Source organism: Bufo gargarizans, chromosome 7 (genome assembly GCF_014858855.1).
Source record: "Bufo gargarizans isolate SCDJY-AF-19 chromosome 7, ASM1485885v1, whole genome shotgun sequence".
Lineage (NCBI taxonomy): Eukaryota > Metazoa > Chordata > Amphibia > Anura > Bufonidae > Bufo > Bufo gargarizans.
Window position 1 is genome coordinate 30,356,626 of NC_058086.1, and position 19,105 is coordinate 30,375,730.

The window sequence follows — 19,105 nt, forward strand, 5'->3', positions numbered from 1 at the left end:
GTGATTACGCAGTGATAAAAAAAAATTAAAAAATTTGTCACTGCGGCGGGCGGGCGTGGGTGAACACACGTGTGGGCGACGGATCAGGCCTGATCGGGCAAACACTGCGTTTTGGGTGGAGGGCGAGCTAAGGTGACACTAATACTATTATATATCTGACTGTGATCAGTTCTGATCACTTACAGATACTATAAAGTACCAATGCTGATTAGCGATACGCTAATCAGCGAATCAGTGACTGCGGTGCGGTGGGCTGGGCGCTAACCGATCGCTAACTACCTAACCAAGGGGCCTAAACTATACCTAAAACCTATCAGTCAATACCAGTGAAAAAAAAGTGACAGTTTACACTGATCACTTTTTTCCCTTTCACTAGTGATTGACAGGGGTTAATTGGGGTGATGGGGGGGGTGATCTGGGGCTAAATGTGTTGTGTTTTGTGTACTTACAGTGATCTGTGCTCCTCTGCTGAGACAAACCGACGAAAATGAACCAGCAGAGAGCACAGAAGCCATTTAACATTATATTTATAAATATAATGTGTTAAATGGCTTGTGATTTGATTTTTTAAAAGTCACCACCCTGCCAGCACAGATCATTGGCTGGCAGGCTGGTGACGAACTTATGCTGCAACTTTTCCCGGCCCGCACTGCGCATGTGCGGGCCGGCTTGGCGCGTCATATCGCGTCTCGCGAGATGGCGCGCCGATGCATCGAAGAGGAACAACCCGACCGCCCGCAGGACGCATCCCTGCGTTAGGCGGTCGGGAAGCGGTTAAGCAATAGGGAGATTGGACTATGCAGATGATAAATTCCCTACCATGAGCAGACTACATACTACAATGTACAGCAGCCTGTACTAAGTCTATAGAGCTGGAGGGCTGGCCATCATACACCAAGCTTACAGGGAATCCATGTGTTCTCTTTACCAGAATACACACCGGAGTATCATGGAATTGCTTTTCATGCAATTCCATAATCTGCTAACGTAGGTTCCCTAACATGCTTTCTTAGGAAGGACATGAATTGTTGCATAAATGTGTTATGTCATTCTGCTGGTGTGCAGAAGTAAGATAGAAGTTTTATAACCAGATTGTAAGCTCTTGGGCCCAAAACGTGTTGTGTTGTCATAATGCTCTAGGTTTACAGCTCCTTTACCCTCGATAAATATGTGGTTTGCTCTAATCCTGTACCTAAATGCTCTTGCCATGTGTATTGTAAGGGTATTGTTGAAGTACTGATTGGTTCTGTCCCTTTAATTATGTTCCATTTTATTATTACCATTCTGTGAAATGATGTGCCTTGTAAGTCCAGTAGCCATCCCCCATTGTGCTGATAAGACCACATTCCTGAGTGATCTCAGAGACACGTGTGCTGCACACTGGAGGAGGGGCTAACAGGTTTAAACTCTGTGGCACACATACATTTCGGGAGATTCCATTGAAGAGTTTATTCTAGGTAGGATATAAGGATTGATTTTTTCTATCTCTTCTACACCCTGGAGTGTTGCTCATGTGTTAGACGAAGTCTCCACCCCATTTAGGCTAGTGATGTATTTACTTTTTTATTATTCTGTATGTGATTTGTCTGTGTTATCTTATATTTAATCACACTTAGTAAATATATTTATTCACTTAACCTGCGTAAGCTTATTCATTCTCAAATCTTTTGAATTCATGTTACGTTACACCATGACACCATTCTCCCTTTCCTCTAGTTCCACCCTAAGTTAAAAATGCTTATTTTTGTCTGCAAAACAGACAAGTACATTCAATCTTTTTTGCAGGATGGCGGAATAGACATATGGATGAGGCCAGCATAAACATATCTTTATTAAAAGTTTTTTTTTCTGCATTGAAAATAAAAAGTGGAAAAAAAATCATGTCTGAACCTGGCCTAAATGAAGTTAAAAATAGCAAACCCCAAATAAGGATCATTTACTGTATCCTTGCAACTCATCCATAGAGCCAGGAACGTAGCTATAGGGGGTGCAGAGGTAGCAGTCGCTACTGGACCCAGGAGCCTCAGGGGGCCCTTGTGCCGAATAAGAAGACACTGGTGTTATAGAAAGTGCATGCTGGTCAAGTTACTCCTCTGGCTAGAGGGAAGGAGTTAGGTCACGAATTTGGCATGAGGGAGGGTTGTCGTATACATTTTTGCCTCAGGCAGCATGAAGGCTATGTGCTTCCCTGCCCCTGGCCACAAAGCACTGAGGGAAGGGGGACCCAAGCTAAACTCTTGCACCAGGGCCCATGGGCCTTTAGCTATGCCCCAGAATAGAGTAGATTTCTTACTTGAAGCACATGGACCCATCTTGAAGATGCAGACGCAGAAACCAGTGCAGCATCTTACCTCAAAGTTCCTAAATCCCAATGTAAAATCTGTAACATGCCCTTCCCAAGTGTCTTGTATCCCACCTTGGGCTGTGGGGTCCAGGTGCGACCCAAACAACCTCAGCACCTAGGGTGGCCACTTGCATAACTCCAAAAAGACTGGCATCCTGGGCCACACCCTTCCTCACTAAGTCACGTCCCTTAGGCCTCTTTCACAAAACTGTTTTTTTTTCCCGTTTTCTGCCCTTTTTTTGCGTTCCGTAAATGGTCCGTATACGGAACCATTCATTTCAATGGTTCTGCAAAAAAAACTGAATATACTCTGTATGCATTCCGTTTCCGTATTTCTGTTTTTCCATTCCGTTGAAAGATAGAACATGTCCTATTATTGCCCGCAAATCACATTCCGTGGCTATATTCAAGTCAATGGGTCCGCAAAAAAAACGGAACACATACGGAAATGTATCCGTATGTCTTCCGTATCCGTTCAGTTTTTGCGGAACCATCTATTGAAAATTTTATGCCCAGCCCAATTTTTTCTATGTAATTACTGTATACTGTATACCAGCGGCGTTGCTAGGGTCTGAAGACATCCGGGGCACAATCCCATGTGAAGCCACGCCCCCATCCCATGAAGCCACGCCCTCATCGCCACTGGGGGGGGGCCTTCATAGTAGTTATTAACCCTTTTCAGCAGTCCCCCCTTAATGGGGAATGGGGGACTGCTGAATGGGGTTAATAATTACAGTGAAGGGCCTAGCCGTCTGGGCAACCCCACAGATCATCCATAACAGTGCCATCCACAGATCCCCCTCCCCATGACAGTGCCATCCACAGACCCCCCTCCCCATAACAGTGCCACCCACAGATCCCCCTCTCCATAACAGTGCCATCCACAGATCCCCCTCTCCATAACAGTGCCATCCACAGATCCCCCTCTCCATAACAGTGCCATCCACAGATCCCCCTCTCCTTAACAGTGCCATCCACAGATCCCCCTCCCCATAACAGCGCCATCCACAGATCCTGCTCCCCATAACAGTGCCACCCACAGATCCTGCTCCCCATAACAGTGCCACCCACAGATCCCCCTCTCCTTAACAGTGCCATCCACAGATCCCCCTCTCCTTAACAGTGCCATCCACAGATCCCCCTCCCCATAACAGCGCCATCCACAGATCCCCCTCCCATAACAGTGCCATCCACAGATCCCCCTCTCCATAACAGTGCCATCCACAGATCCCCCTCTCCATAACAGTGCCATCCACAGATCCCCCTCTCCTTAACAGTGCCATCCACAGATCCCCCTCCCCATAACAGCGCCATCCACAGATCCCGCTCCCCATAACAGTGCCACCCACAGATCCCGCTCCCCATAACAGTGTCACCCACAGATCCCCCTCTCCATAACAGTGCCATCCACAGATCCCCCTCCCCATAACAGCGCCATCCACAGATCCCGCTCCCCATAACAGTGCCACCCACAGATCCCGCTCCCCATAACAGTGTCACCCACAGATCCCCCTCTCCATAACAGTGCCATCCACAGATCCCCCTCTCCATAACAGTGCCATCCACAGATCCCGCCGCTCACAGGAGTGTACATTAACATTTTAAACTGTAACCCTAATCCGTATCCTGCAACTTTAACTAAGTTTAAATCAGCGCTCATCTGTAGTCTTTATCTTACTCTCAGCTAGTCAGCTCCAGTAACAGGCAGTGCGGGCGGTGCTCAGTCATTGACGTCATGCGCCTGCGCCGCCTAGTGGGAGGAGCAGGCGCCTGATGTCAGTGAGCGAGCGCCACCTGCACTGCCTGCTGTTATCGGAGCTAAGAATCTACTAATGAGATGAGCGGCTGATTTCAAGTTAAAAGTTACGTTTGCAGGCGGATTAGGATTACAGTTTAGAGTTAAATATATGTGAGCAGCGGGGCCGGTGTAGCGCAGGAGTGTCAGAGCGCCGGCCGGCCCTGCCAGTGCCAGCAATCATTCGGGGCAATGGTCAAAACATCCGGGGCTCAAGCCCTGAATGTTTTGACCTAACGACGCCCCTGGTATATACCATATGGAAAAATGCAACGGAAAAACGGAACAGAAACGGAAACACAACAGAAACAAAAAACGGAACAACGGATCCGTAAAAAACAGACCTCAAAACACTGAAAAAGCCATACGGTTGTGAGAAAGGGGCCTTAGTGTGACTTTAATCAGTTCCTTCTGGGACTGTCTCTCCCCAGGTGAGAGACGAGCAGAGGCGAGCGGCTGTTTGCGCTGTGCGCGCCACCAGCCCTGTTCTTTATACCTCACCCCATCCCCATTCACTACTAGTGTGCCGCCAAATCGCCCTGTCACCCACCAACCTAAAAAGAGGACTCCCCGGCGTGCATTCAGGCCTTGCGCATGACGGAGGACTGGGAGCCAAAAATCCGTACTTCTGGCCACCCTATCAGCACCCCCTATAGTTACTCCCTTTTATGCTAATTCCCCCCCCCCCCCTATTTACCAAAAATAATAAAACTCTAGACTCCCTTTAAACAGCCGTATTCCTCTCATAAACAATGTGACTGACAAGCAGTGCTGGAAAATTCCAGCTAACTATGCGGCAGATTAATGTCTTCTGCGATATTATTATTCACTGTAGGTAAAAACGGAGCTCCATGGAATATAATGAAAATGCTAAACGTACTGCCCTCCCCTCAGCCAACTGTTCCTGCCTGGGGCTAGGACTCATCCCTGTTTTATTTCCGCTGTAGTCGCAGTTAGGAATTTCGCCAGATTAAAAGAAACTTTTACCTCTATTAAGCCCAGATCCCCTTTCAACGGCCGAAAGACTGAGCTCTAACAGCATCCGCTTTGCTGCTGCATGGGCTCCATCCATCAGGCTGACAGAGGAATCCGATGGGCCAGTCATATTGTCTATATTTCATACACAAACATCAGGCTTGCTGACAGCACTTTGCACACTCGGAAATTGCTTTTGCTGTGATCTGAATTTCAACTAGAGCCGTGATTTTTATTTTTTTTCCTTTCCCTCTCTCTCTATGTCTCCGGCTGTGCGACCCTCTGGAATATCTCCATCTGCAAATAAATAGCGCAGGAACGCACGCCCCAGATATTTAACATTTGCTGCAAAATTTCTCTCCCTTAATTTGCAATTTTCATGACGAGACGTAAAGAGGTTACAGAATTTTTAATTTCGATTTTTTTTTTTTTCTGCTGATTTCCAAAGCCTATGGTCGGAATATTGCGCAAAGGGCATAAGGCACGCAACCAGCAGCCTGGTATTACAGATGCTGCCCTATGGCCCTGCCGGAAAAAAAAGGAGGCAGTTAAAATGATGACACTATAAAAGGCTTTGGAGAAGTTATAAGTCTTTCTCGGCAGCTGGTTATAATCCCGTCTATGGCTCGATGCCTGGACCGTTGTTATCGGGGATAACTGACAGGCTATTTAAGCAGGTTGGTTAACTATTCAGCCATTCGAGGAGGGGTGCGCTAAAAGATTATGGCTCCACAGGGCCTGTCCAGATGATTGAAAAAGCCCCCATTGGTTATAATGTAGTAACGCTCCTGTCTTTTCCTCTAGCTTTAATACCCGGTGTATTTCAGTATCATAACCCATCTATTACCCACCACAGCCGGCTACAAAATAGATTTTCATTACTTTTTAGTAAACGTAATATATGTTCAAGTAGTAAAGAGTTCCGAAAATCCATCTTGCTGAAACTCTCGTACATAGAAATACGTAGAAAAACACAGACTTTGGGGAAGAAAGGATGAATTTACAATGAAGCCTATTACGGTATTTCATCTAATTATCCTTTAATATAACGGTAAATGGGACATATAATAAAAAGAAGAATGGCAGCGATGCATTAAAATATACTTATCAAGTGGGGTCTTCTTTGTTGACCCCATTGTTTGCAGTGCTGAGCAACTCAGTAAGGCCTCATGCACGTTGTGCGGCCGTTCCGTGCATAGGGGACCGGAATTGCGATCCCCAATGCACGGGCAACATCCGTGCAGAGAGCCGGACCCATTCAACTTTGTCATATCATATTTATTTGGGGTGCGGAACAACGGAAAGAGACACCACGGAAGCAATCCGTAGTGCTTCCGGTGTTCCGTTCCGTTACTCCGTTCCGCATCTCCGGAATTGCGGACCCATTCAAGTGAATGGGTACACATCCGTGATGCGTGGTGCACACGGCCGGCGGCCGTGGATTGCCGACCCGCCGTTTGCGCAACGGCCGTCTCCATGAGGCCTATGGATGCTATGGTTGTAACTTGATGACGTCATCAGGCCCGGCCAATGCGCTGGCGTTGTGATGTCTAGTGATGAGCAAATTGAAGACTGTGGACTTAGATCCGAATTTCAGGATAAATTCGATTTGCCTCAAAGCTAAATTTCCTTGTGCTTCACGGTAGCGAATCAATTGAACCTGGAATAGTGTAAAGAAAATAAATAAATAATAATACTTACCTGATACATTTGCCTGTAACAGGCCGGCCGCGTGAGGTGATCGCATTACATCCGCACTGAATCCGGACCCATTCATTTCTATGGTGCTGTGCAAATGAGCGGTGATTTTCACGCATCACTTGTGCGTTGCGTGAAAATCGCAGCAAGCTCTGTATTGTACGTTTTTCACGCAACACAGGCCCTATAGAAGTGATTAGGGCTGCGTGAAAATCGCAAGCATCCGCAAGCAAGTGCGGATGCGGTGCGATTTTCACTCATGGTTGCTAGGAGACGATCGGGATGGGGACCCGATCTTTATTATTTTCCCTTATAATGATGGTGATGGACCATGTGATGAGCGCAGTGACGTCATCAAAGGTCCTTTAGCCAGGTCCTGAAGAAAGTAGAAAGAAGAGGAGATCCGCTGCGCAATCAAGTGGATAGGGTGAGTTATTTTGTTTATTATTTATAACCCCTCAATGGACATTTTACTATGCATTCTGTATTCAGAATGCTATTCTTTTCCCTTATAACCATGTTATAAGGGAAAATAATAAAATCTACACAACACCGATCCCAAACCCGAACTTCTGTGAAGAAGTCCGGGTTCGGGTCTGGATACCAAACACGCCTTAAAACGCTTTGCACTCGCGCTGAAAAATCGCACCCGCATCTTGTCCGGCCCACACATGACGCCCATGTGAAAGAGGCCTTAGTATTGACTTTGGTCAGCGTTTTGCTATTGAGGCCCTTAGGTACTTTGTATTCTTCCATATGCACATTATCCCTCGAGCGTGGTATCACTTTTTGCATTACCACAGTCCAGTGACATCACTTCATTCCCTGTTCTGTCACATTGCTGTGTGCATTTTACCTTCATTTTGCCATCACTGTGTATGTTCTTCCTGTGCTGTGATGTCACTGTGCATTGCGATATTTTGTGTGCTGGGATGTGTATGATTTCTGTGCTGTACCTTCTGTTGTAAAGTCAGTAAGATACGTTTCCCTGGTCAGCGACATCATTGTATATACTGTCATATGAATGCATTTATTACCCCTGTACTATGATATCACTATGTGCACTGTAATAGTTTGTGTGCTGTCATATGCATGATCTCTGTGCTGTATCCTCTGCTGTAACATTAGTAAGATAACTATCCCTGGTCAGTGACATCATTATGTACTGTCCAATCAATGCATTTAATATCCCTGTACTATGACATCACTGTGTGCATTATTCCTCTATTTTGTAAACACTGTGTGCATTATCTTTGTACTTTGACATCACAGAGCCTTATTCCTGCCCTGAGACATCACTGCTTTATCTCTATACTATGATATCGATGTATTTATTATCCCTCTACTGTAGTGTTACTCCTGCTCTGACTCGCATCGCTATGTTCATTATCCCTATACTGTGACATCACTTGCATTATTCTTGTACTGAGACATCACTATGTGCATTATCCCATACGATAATGTCCCTGTGTGTATTATGGCATCATGCGCAGTGATGTAACTGTGCGCATTATTCCTGTATTATGGCATCACTACGTGCATTATGCCATACCTGGATGTCTCGGTTTTCATTTTTTCTGTACTATGAAATCACTGTGCATTATCGCGCAACGTGATTATTCCCGTACTGTGACATCGTTATGTTTATTATCCTGTACTGTGGCATTATTATTATTTGCATTACCAACATAATGTGACATAGCTGTGTGCATTATGCTGCACTGTGATGTCACTGTGTGCATTATTCTCGTGGTGTGACATCACTGTGCATTATCCTGTATTGTGACCTTACTCTATTTATTATACCGTACTGTGGCATCATTATCTGTATTAAGCCTCATGCACACGACCATTTTTTTTTTGGCGGTCCGCAAAACGGGCTCCGTAGTTCTGTGATCCGTGTCCATTTTTTCTTCCGGGGGTCTTCCTTGATTTTTGGAGGATCCACGGACATGAAGGAAAAAGTCGTTTTGGTGTCCGCCTGGCCGTGCGGAGCCAAACGGATCCGTCCTGACTTACAATGCAAGTCAATGGGGACGGATCCGTTTGACGTTGACACAATATGGTGCAATTGCAAACGGATCCGTCCCCCATTAACTTTCAATGTCAAGTCAGGGTATATTTTAACTTGAAGTGTCCCCATCACCATGGGAACGCCTCTATGTTAGAATATACCATCGGATTTGAGTTAGATTGTGATAACTCAGATCCGACAGTATTTTCTAACACAGAGGCGTTCCCATGGTGATGGGGACGCTTCAAGTTAGAATATACTACGAACTGTGTACATGACTGCCCCCTGCTGCCTGGCAGCATCCGATCTCTTACAGGGGGCTGTGATCCACACAATTAACCCCGCAGGTGCGGCACCTGAGGGGTTAATTGTGCATATCATATCCCCCTGTAAGAGATCAGGGGCTGCCAAGCAGCAGGGGGCAAACCCCCTCCCTCCCCTGTATTACATTCATTGGTGGCCAGTGCAGCCCCCCCCCCCGCCCCCCCCTCCCTCCCCTGTATTAATTTCATTGGTGGCCAGTGCGGCCCCCCTCCCTCCCTCTACTGTATTAATTTCATTGGTGGCCAGTGTGCCCGGCCCCCCTCCCTCCCTCTACTGTATTAATTTCATTGGTGGCCAGTGTGCCCCCCCCCCCCGTCCCCCCTCCCTCCCTCTACTGTATTAAGTTCATTGGTGGCCAGTGCACTTTCCGAGTTTTCAACGGACCCATTGAAAGTCAATGGGTCTGCAGAAAATCACGGAAAACGGAACAACGGACACGGATGCACACAACGGTAGTGTGCATGAGGCCTTACCCACATGATGTGACATCACTTTGTGCATTATCCCTTTACTGTGATATCACAGATCACAATTCCTGTACTGTACGGTTAGTTAATTATGGTATCCCTTTTGCTATAGCTGCTAAATTGGATTACTATACAATTTTTTTTTCTTTGGCTTTGTTCATTTATAGGTTAAGATAAAACAATAAGTTTACCTGCAGTCCTATGTAAAACCAAAGATAAAATGTAAAACTCAGCTCCGCTGTATCTGATAAACTTCCACTCTGGGTAGGTCTTTAAATACACCCTTTTGTCGGCATGCTGCTCCTAGCGAAAGTCTTAATTCCAGTTTAGAAGGGGAAATCTAATTATCTGAGACATTTCATGCATCAAATTCTGCGCTTCTTCAGAAAAACTTTTCATCTGTTTGTCAGCCAACAAGACTCGGGAACGACTTGAGAAATGTGTCAGTACGTCTCACGCAGGATCACTTAAGATGGAAGCAAAATGAAAATATATTGTGAACATACCGCCAGTGGTAAAACAGAGAAACACACAGACTTTACTGATCCCACGACTGGGGATTTCTTCCGCTTTTGTTTTCTAAATGCCCAGATAACGAGACAAAACCCACAGCAAAAGGTAAAGAAAAAGACCCTTTTAAGTGGCTTCTGTAAGAGCCTGTTCAGGACCTGTGTAGATAAAACAACGATACCCCCAGTCCTATCACACGGCGAGGCACCATTTCAGAAGTGAAATTTTCTTCTCGATCAAAATGAAGAATTGCAACCAGGTGATTGATGCCTTTTTACCTCAAACTGACACCTAAAAGTATTCTTAAACAATATCTTCTGATTTGACTTGTGCGAGGCGCGATTTTCACTGACAGCTCCCTTCTGCCTGGTGTCATGAAAGGCTCGGAGAATTTTGTATAGCTAAACGTCCTCCTCTGTGTTACTTTTTTTAACTGGGATTTAAAAAAAAAAAGTCATCACGTAAAGTAAAGCAGATAGAGGACATAGTGGGGGCCATTTACTAAAGACCCTTGTTTCACGCGTTGATCTTGCTGGTGGAAGATCCGACGAATTTATGAAGACCCATGCGCTTATTAATAAATTAGTTGCATCTTCTGCTGTTTGTTAGTGTTGAGCGTGAATATTCTAATCGCAAATTTTTATTGCGAATATCGGCACTTCGAGAATTCACGAAGTTCTAGAATATAGTGCTATATCTTTATAATTGCAAATATTCTAGATTTGTTTTATCACTAGATAAACCTATAATCTTTTTTCACTTATTGTATATAGCTTCTCTTTATCCTTATTCTGCTATCTATCATCCATACCTTCTTTCTTTTTTTATAGTTATTATTTTACCTATCATTAATAAACTTTTATTATAAGTATTTTCCTACCTATCATTAATAATTTCTTTTTGTAGATGGTATATATATATATATATTTTTTTTTTTTAATCATTACCTAAAACATACAATAGCCAACATACAACAGACAATCACACAAAGGCTGTATGCCAAAAGCCGGGTATGTGCAAACCAACAACCTATCCATGAGACAGGTACACTCAGCATACCTTACAATGGCAGCCTTGTGTGCAACAAGACATTCAAGACCAGCTCTCATCTGACTGAGAGCCAGTAAGCCTCAAAGTTGCTTGATTTTTGTTGGACGGCTTGGGGACCTGCGCACCTAGATCATTATCATGATCTAGGTGCATATAGTGTTTCCGTCTTTCTCATATGCCCATGTTTATGTAAATGAGTTTACATGACAAAACAATATAGAAAGGTTATTGAATATAAATGTTAGAACAATTAGAAAACTGAAAATTTTCATGCAGCCCTCGAGATTAGAGTTAGCTGGCATCCAAAAAAAACATTTACAATTTTGTCACCCTAATGATGATCTAGGTGCACAGGTCCCCCAAGCCATCCAACAAAATTCAAGCAACTTTGAGGCTCACTGACTCTCAAGTCTGTGTGGAGAGAGCTGGTCTGACCTGGCTGACTGCTTCTCGGCCTTTTGCCTAAGATTTCTGGCTTGACCGGACTTGGGCAAGGGGTTGTCAGAGCTTCATATTGACGGCTTGGAAGGCGATTACCCTGCTGAAGTATGGCAGTATATATGCCAAACGTCCGTTTCGCAACCCAAGGAGAGATGAGGATCCGAAACGCCATGCAGATTGAAATCTCGAAAGAAGAAGAAAAGAAAGGCAAGCTATTTTTCTTTGTTTGTGAACGATGGGAAGCATTCTTGCTCTCAACGATTCAAGGAAGGGTGTGTACATTCTCACATTTGATAATCTTTTGGACTGTCACAACTTGTATGAGCAGCTGAAAATCCATTGTGCTGATCCCATTCTACATGGACTTAATTTTAATTTTGTTTTACTCTACTCAACGGGGAAAATTCCACTAATTGTACATATGTACAATCCTTTTGTTTCCTTATGTGACATTGAATTTTTTCTTTCGAGAGATTGTTTAACTTTGAAATCTGGCCGGGATCTTATGAATAAAGTAGATTTATGGACCGGAAAGTATTATTATTTTTTTGTCACCTTCAGGGAGGACCCTGGAGGAATTGGAGGATTAAATCACCCACCATCAAGCTTCACAATTGGAAGAGACATTTATTATCCAAGGATGCCAGAATTTTGGCGAAAGTGTAAATTTGGCCACATACAAGCCGACTGTAAAGAGGAGGCATGTTTTTGCGGGAAGTGCCAACAAGCAGGGCATAAAAGCATCGACTGTCAGAATGTGATTATCTGTAACCTGTGCAGGATGGAAGGCTATGCCTTTAATGACTGTCCAAAGTGGGCTAGAGCTCGGTCCTATGCGGATGTTGCCATAGGCAAGGGACCTACTAAAGAACCGGAGGCCCCCAAAAAGCCTAGAGCTGCACCCACTATGAAAGAACCGGAGAAACCTGTGACTACAAGCGTAACTGGAACATCCAGAGTGCTGATGAAAGACAAAATGGTGGATCCTGTGAAGAGTGCTCCTGAAAAATCTGCTCTTGAAAAGGTGGCAGGGAAACCTGCTACTGACACAGGAGTGAAGGGGATGATTGCAGGAGACGAAGCCATGGACCTACAGACAAAAGAAACAAAAAGAAAGGTGAGTGGTCATGAAGAACAGGTTCTCAGTGTCAAAATGCAGATGAGAGCGACAGCGGCTTAAGACCAAGTGTGACCTTATCTGATCCTATGCACATTCTTCAGTTTGAGAGCTCAACATCACCAGAGCCATTAGTTCCATTTATGTCAAGTAGTTCATCTGATGAAATGACCTGATGCGCAATGCTTTCCTACCAATTCATCTTGCAGAAAGTGAGAAATTTCAAGAGAGCTGCTTTTGTATGCAAAGAGACTTTCTGATTTTTGAAGTTTATTAACATGTGGAATGTGCTTCTTGAGTAACTTTTGATGAAAGTGTTTGATTGTAAGTTTTCTTAGTTTTGTAATAAAAATTTAAAGCTGGTCTTGAATGTCTCATAGTGCACAAGGCTGCCATTGTAAGATATACTGACTGTACCTGTTTCATGAATAGGTTGTTGGCTTGCACATACCCGGCTTTTGGCATACAGCCTTTGTGTGATTGTTTGTTATATGTTATAGGTAATGAAATTGCAGATTTTTGCAATCGCACATTTTCTGTGAATATGCAGCAAATTTTTTGCGAAATATCGCGAATTTGAATATTGTCTATGGCGCTCATCACTACTGTTTGTGTGCCAGAATTGAAAGCCACTCCTGCTGGTTTTCTGGCTCATGCCCACAACCTGCCTACTTCTTTGGAAAAGAGTCAAGGGTGTCGGAAAAAGCTAAAAAGTTGCACATTTAGCCATAAAAGGGCATTGCGACAAAATTTGTGAATTGTCTTCGCAAAAAAACTGGTGTGGAGTGTTAGTACATGACCTTCATGGTCTTTACTTTGTTACATAGAGACAAGTTAAAAAGGTTGTCTCAAGAAGAGGACATGTGCATGACATAGAGGGTTCCTCTGCTTGGTGCTCCCCTCTATGAGCTTAAAGGGAGAGCAGGCTCTGTAGGAGCTACAAGCATTCTGGAAGACTTGGGCACCCTCGTATAATTTTTAGTTTTTTAACTTGCTTTATGCACTTTTATAGCGCTAATACATATATTCCGCAACGCTTTGGAGTTTAAGAGGACATACAAACTTCATGCAGTTGTTGTCCTTGGTCGGATTCAAACTTAGGACCCCAGCACTGCAAAACACTAGTGCTACCCACTGAGCCACCATGCTGTCCTCACGGTGGCTCAGTAGCTCAACATATGGTCGCCAACACTATATATTTATCCTGGAGATCTAGCTGGCCACTGCTTCCCCTGCCAAAATTAGCTTCTTGTCGGGAGTTCCAAGAAGTTGAGCCAAGTTATAGTCCAGGGTGGTGCATTTTGAAAGAGGTCCGCACTCTTGGGACAACCATTTAATTAAACAATGTCGCCAGTGGTGTAGAAGAGGGGGAGCCCCATAGTATAAAAAAATTAAAATAAAATGACCCTGCCTAGTTTTGCCTCCCAGGTACGGATGAGTGAATTTCTTCAAATTTGATTGTGGGCTGATTCGGATGACGGATCAAAACGGAACGCCTCTTAAAGGCTTCCGTTTTGCATTCAGTTCTCGAATTCTGTTATATTTCATTATAACTGAACCCATAATGGAACCTGAACCCGGTGAGGTTCAGGTTCGCTCATCCCTATTTAAGCGACATTCCGTTTTGCTCCCTCCTAACATACTGTAGTTCTATGGGCACATATACTGGAACAGTTCCGTGTTTTTTCCCGTTATTCATTAAGGAAAAAAGTCCTGTAATGGAATTTATAACGCGGATGTGAACCCAAATGGGCACATTTCTGCCATGTTTTTTCTGTTGCAAAATTTGCAGCAAATCCTCTGCAAAAACGGCGTGTGTTACATATTTTGATGCAATTTTGCTGCAGACTTCATTCTGCATTCATTGCAAAGGGTGACATCTGAGGTGAAAATCTGCAGAAAGAGTTGTCAATTTTCACGTATCTTTTTATTTTGCTGCAGCATGTGAATGAGATTTATTAAAATGCAATGTAATTTGTATAAGTGGTTTGGGTTTAATGAGATATGTGTGACTGCAATTTCCTGTAAGGGCACTTTCACACTAGCGATTTTGTTTTCCGGTATTGAGTTCTGTCACAGGAGCTCAATACTGGAAAAAAACTGATCAGTTCTATCCTAATGCATTCTGAATGGAGAGCATTCAGTTCAGGATGCCTCAGTTCAGTCCCTCTTACGGTTTTTGGACGGAGAAAATACCGCAGCATGCTGCAGTTTTCTTTCCAGCCAAAAATACTGATCACTTGCCGGCATTAATTTCCGTTGAAGTGTATTAGTGCCGGATCCGGCATTAAGTGTTCCGGCAAATTGGATCCGGCTTTCTGGTCTGCGCATGCGCAGACCTTTGAAAAAACGCAATTTTTTATTATTCCGGATCCGTTTTTTCCGGATGACACCAGAGAGACGGATCCAGTATTGCAATGCATTTGTCAGACGGATCCGCATCAGCGACGGAACTGCCTGCCGGAATCCTCTGCTGCAAGTGTGAAAGTACCCTAACTCATACAGAAGACATATAGTGCTATGTAAATAAAGCATTGCTGTATAATCTACAAGGAGCTATATTCTACGTGTTTGGTTCCATCACTAAACTTCCTCCTGTGTGCTGTGCATTAATTAACTAGAACACTTGACCACCAGCTATTCCAGACGGCTTTGTCCTTCTATAGCCAAGCTAGTGACAGCTAATTATTTTTCATCTATGCATATTCTCTAAGCCTTTGGCTCACAAGTTGCGTGTTGGCCTTGCAAGGGGATCTCTGTCCAGCACATGAGATAATCAGAAAGGAAAGGTGCCGAAGAAAATGCTAATTTAAAAGCAGGTTTGATACATTGTTTTGAATTGATTGGGAATTTGCCGTGTGTATTACCTTCTAAAAGGGGGGCATCAATTTTTGTATATCTACTAAATAGTATTAAAGGGGTTATGTCATAAAGGCAACGTGATCCCTATACACAGTTATGCCAGAATAGGAGATGTGTCTGCTTGGCGGGAGTCTTTGGGGTCCCTACCGATCACAAGAATGGAGGCCAATGCTCCACATTTGAATAGAGTGCCAGAATGAATTCAACTCTACGGGACGGCCTGAGATAGCGGAGTGCAAGAGCTTGGCTAATTCCCGCAGCCCCTCGTAGCTGAATTTAGCTGCAGCGCACATGCGTGACAGCAGCTCCAATCATACTTTGAAGAAAGTGTCCCCTAAGTTTCTTTTTATTCTAGTGCTGACTTTAAAGCTGATACAGTAAAACTGTTGAATTTGGGACACAGTCAACCCTGGGTGGTGGCACGTTGCGTGCCACCACCCAGGGTTGACTGTGTCCCAAATTCAACAGTTTTACTTGAATAAACTTGCATCCAGAAAACACTTGATCTTTCTCTTGGTTCCAGCAGGTTTTGGGGTGAACTGGCAGGCAAACTTGCATACCTTACTTTCTCTCTTTGCTTTGCTAATCTCTGACTTCAATCTGGTTACTGGACTTTCTAACAGTTCTGGTATCTTTGAGTGGAGTAACTTTGTCCGGTGACCCCCTCGTCTATAAACTGCAAGGAGTCATGGTGCTCTATGAGATGCTTCCCTTGCTGCAGAAGGGGGGTGCTCCCCTCACTGCGCCATGTCTTGTCTCTTTTCAATGTTCAACTAACTCTAGCTTCCTGCAACCCTTCCCTTGGTAGGAAGCAATAGGAATGGTAAGTGCAATTTTATCTAAAGATCTTTTATCTGCCAGATACACTGCCACCTGCTGGACAACCAGGCACATTACATGAAATGCAAAACATAAGGTACATAGCCATATTATTAAGGCACAATAATAACAGTCAATAGTAGCTTGAGGGATAGGTGAAGCAGGCTGTCGCCTAGAGCGGCATTGAGGAAAGGGCTTCAATTTATGATTTTTCAGCCTTCACATTTTTTTAATGATCAGAATGCTAGGGATTGATAAGGAGTGGTGCATGAGAGGAAAACTACATGAATGATTGTCCATCCCATAGCTTTTACACTCCGACACACTCAGCCGGATGGTGGTCGGGACTGTGTCTCATCCTGCCTTAGTAACAGGCAGAGCCTACAGTGAAGCAGGTAAGTATAAATCTTCAGTTTCAAGAGGCAGGCTGCTGGCATCTGATAAAAAGTTTTATTTCCTGAAGAACCCCTTTAAGGCAACTTAATACATTTAAAAAGGGTTATACAGGATTAAAAAACATGCCTGCTTTCTTCAAGGAACAGCTCTGGAGCAGCTCAGTACTACTTAAGTGAATGGGGTTAATCTGCAGTATCACCCACAGCCTGTGGAAAGAAGTGGCACTGTTTACTGAAGGAAGGAACTATCCATTTCTAATCCTACGCAATCCTTTAACAGCAGTATTATGTCAACCCCAAGATAACAAATTATGATGTGTAAGAAGGTACAAGGAATCATCGTGGATGATAGGTAAGTGTGACCGAGGTTCCTGGCCTCGGTGGAGTAAGCAGCAGTTGCTGTTTGACATCTTGGTACTTGGAATGGCTGCAATAGCTGATCCGGGACGTCTCTTACTGGGAGTAGTCAAAGTGCTGGGTGGGTGACTACTCCCCATGTTCCAGGCCGGGTTTTGCCAGGCATAAAAAACTGCCAGCACTGCCAGGTGGAGAGGATTACCTCCCTGACAGTGGAGCTCAGGAGGTCTGTGTGCTGTGATCTGAGGGCTGTGTTGGGATCTGTGACTTGAGCCGGGCTGGAGGGCTTAGACCCCTGTGAGGGCGAACAGGCCGCCTAATGCCTGCCTGTGGACTTGACAAGGCAGGACTTCAAACAGGGTGTGAAGTAACACCCAGGAGAAAAGGTGACTGTTTTGTATATGAACTTTTCATGTGTGTGAACGATCACCAAGCAACTTGCGTTTTTGTTTTGCTTTCACGTGTGAAGAAACACTGATGTTTTGAACCAAGAACTTGTACTTTGCCTCTGGGCTGCACCTGATAAGCCTAACTACCAGAGCGAATCCCCACAGATGTCATAAATTATCATCTATTTTGCCAAATGATGAGCTCAGTTCTGCTCCATGTGTGGACATAAGTCTTCTCTACTGACTCTTTTACTGTCTCTTAATAATTACTCCTTGTCTCTGTTGTAATACTGGGGGAATGGCTGCTTACGGAGAGCACTAGACTGTGTGTGGATGAGAATGTCTATGATAGACTTTTCATGTTTGTGATGATCTGGTCCATTTTGCTGCGTTTGTTTATAATGAGCACATTTTCAGTGGCAGGTAATCACTCATTAATGTCTCCATTATCTGAAAGTGTACCCTGAGCTGTGGACATATTCTGTCACCCGCGTTGTCACTACTGATGAAGAGACATTTATTGGAGACAGGAAATGTAAAAGAGCAAAGGAGATCTACGGGGAACAGTACTAGCTACCAAACATTGCAGATGTTAGGAGATACACCATCTGCTTTAGCACCTGTGTAGTCAGTAGCAGGAAAGGACATTGAATATTCACGCTGAATGCAGAGTTTGATGCCTTTTTTTCATATTAACCCATTTATCCCTGTACAAAAAGTATGAATCCAAACTTGTTTGTATGACTATTTATTGAGAGGAACTTCCAAAAGCCCACAAATGTTGGGCCATGACCAAGAGGCCATCAGGTTCCAGGTATCAGTCAATAGCATGGTTACGACTTTGTTCCTGTCATCCAGCTCAGTCACCATTACTTCAGTCTCTGTCTTCACACATGGATGTCTGGTCTATGATAGACTCATTGGTCTTATATTTATTATAAATACTGAATTTTGAGATTCTCAGTATAGAAAAAACTAGCTAAAAACTTGGCGATGTGTCCTGCTATTGCATCTGTCACCCTGTCATACATATTGCAAGAACTCTACTTGAATGCCTGAAGAAGAACTCTGTCATCGGAAACATCATCTATAAACGTTCTCATTCGTGTAGGTCATGTTATAGCAGCAGTTGTGTTGAGCAAAGTGAGCCTCGAATCATAGATCCGAAGTCGCTTTGGTCAAAACTTCGCTTGAATGCTGTATGGAGATCTGTCTCCATACAGCATTCACATATATGGGCTCCACTAAGGTTATCTCTGAAATCTCGCAAGACTTAGTCGAATAACTTCAGCATTCAATTGTTCATCATAAAAACCATTTTAAAACTGGGATCAGAAGTCGGCTTTGGTACCCAGGTACCAGTAGGTAATGAAGCCGACTTTGGATCCCAGTTTTAAAATTGTTTTCAAGTTGAAAATTGAAGTCTGATAGCGAATTTCATATGCATAATACCTGCACCACCAACTTCAGCACAGCCAGGGGGGAATGACAGCAGGCTGTTTTGAAACTCATCTGTTTGATGGAAAAACCCCACACCGTGCAGGAGCT

The 19,105-nt window shown here is 44.1% G+C and overlaps 1 protein-coding gene across 1 annotated transcript in view; it reads left to right on the plus strand.

Moving 5' to 3' along the window:
- The window catches only part of AGBL4 (AGBL carboxypeptidase 4), a 1,564,331-nt gene that overhangs the window by 1,481,557 nt on the left and 63,669 nt on the right, over window positions 1–19,105 (plus strand). The window lies entirely within an intron of this gene.